At 50.1% G+C, this 1,962-nt stretch overlaps 1 protein-coding gene across 4 annotated transcripts in view; it reads right to left on the reverse strand.

The window, feature by feature from the left end:
- MECOM (MDS1 and EVI1 complex locus) overlaps nt 1-1,962 on the reverse strand; it is a 636,448-nt gene that overhangs the window by 633,657 nt on the left and 829 nt on the right. The window lies entirely within an intron of this gene.

Consider the following 1,962-nt stretch of genomic DNA (forward strand, 5'->3'; position numbering starts at 1 on the left):
TTTCTTTTCTTAAAGGTGGGAATAAAAGCCACCATCTTTAGACAGTACAAATGTCAGTCTTCCTGCTTTTCCCTTATTTTTTTTTAATGTAATGGTTTATTCCTCCCAAATGATTTGCAACGAATGTATCGGTTTTAACTGTTGTGTAAGAAAAAAACAAGCCCTGTAAGTCGGGAAGCAGGCTGTGCATTCATTCTGAGTTTAACTTCAGAGGTACTTTCAGGGTCTGTGGTCCCTGGTTTGGATCCTTGGAATCCTGTACCGTAGCCAAGATCGCGACAAGACTTGGCCACCAAAGAAATTTACAAAATACATGAAGAATAACAGTCGAGGAAACAACTGTTTCTAAGTGACTTGATTCCACTGCAGTGTTTACTTTTACAACAAAAAGGGTGGTTTTGTTTTTTAAAGTATGCTGGTCACACTGCCTCTTCCTAACCCAGAAAAAGAAAGAAACCCGGTGCAGACACAGCCACGAAGTTTTCGCTGGCTTCACAGCAGGGGTCAGCGACTATCTCCGCCCTGCGCTCGGAAACTCACGCACTACGCGGGGAAGGAAATACCGCTTCAAGATACAAAAAATTCTTAGTTTTAATATGATTTCCTTCGTTACCCAGATTAGAACCGAAGAATTGCATAAAGCAGCGCTGCTGTCCGAAAGGCAGCCGTGTTGGCAACAGCTGGAGCAGCGCCAGCGGGAACCTGAGGCTTAGCAAGAAAAGTTTGTGAGAGTTCGCATCTAGTTATCAGAAAGCCGCAGCGGCATCCTTAGAAACACTAGAGACAAAATGAACGGGTCTCCCACTGGATGAATGACAAGTATCCTCAGATAGGAAACCAGACTCGGTTTCTGGATGTTGAGTGGGCTGTGCGTGCGGGAATGTTTGAATTCGGCAGCGAACAACTTGGTAATTAAAATAGTTGAAGAAGTTGCCCAAGAAAATTCGAAGGGTTTTGTGTTCTGCTTTCACTTCGGCGGATACCAGGCAATGAGGCGCGCGAAGGGTTCGGCTTTCATTTCACAACTTAGGCAGAGTTGAAATCGGCTCTCAACCCCCCGCTTCGTCCCCGCAACCACACACACACACACACACACACACACACACACCCCTAACCCTCAGTCGGAATTGAAGCCCACAGGCCTCCAAGCATATATGTACATTTATTCCTCCTCCGATGAAAATAAAGACATCGGCCCCATTAAACGCAAACAGGAAAAACAGGAGTTCCACAGGCGCGCTTTGACACTGTTGCAGCCAAGTGAAATGAACAATATCCAAAAGAGAAATAGATGGACTGATGGCCCAAGGACTCCTATATATAGGTTGATCCCTGAGACCAGAGCGAAAGGAAACGTATTTGGGCGAGAGGGAGTGCTTGGGTGAGAACTGGAAGAAGCACTGGAAAGGCGCCTAAGATGACAGCATCTCGCTGGGCTAGACCGCGGACTCTCACCACTAAAGAAACCCAGCCGCCCGAGGTGCCGCTGCCTTCCGCGCGGCTGCGGCGGGGACACCAAAGGCGGGAAGGCTCGGGGCGTTACTTGGCTTTAATATGCAGAGGTGGGGGAGACTAGGGTTCACTTGGGAGAAGCATCCCACCCACCACCCTATCTCTACGTTCTCTGATCCACACGCAAAACAAGAGAATTATGTTTTCAGCGAGCGGGAGAGCGAACGGCGGCCTGTGCTTTGCCGAGGCTGCTGCAGCCCCGCGTGCTGACACCTTGCGGAGGAGCGCTTTGAACTGCCCCGGATCGCTCCTGGACTCGGCACCGCCGGGTCCCCTTAGACTCGACATAGAAGCATTTGGACAAATCCAGTCCCGTAGCTTATACTCCCGGCTGATGCTACCGATTTCTCGGACAGTGTCGGCTCGGCGGGCAATGCCGGCCGAAGCCACCCAACACTTCGGCGAGAAGCATGGGGGATGGGAGTCCCGTCGCCCCTACCCCGAACTCAA

The sequence above is a fragment of the Bison bison genome, unplaced genomic scaffold (assembly GCF_000754665.1).
Source record: "Bison bison bison isolate TAMUID 2011002044 unplaced genomic scaffold, Bison_UMD1.0 scf7180017864040, whole genome shotgun sequence".
NCBI lineage: Eukaryota > Metazoa > Chordata > Mammalia > Artiodactyla > Bovidae > Bison > Bison bison.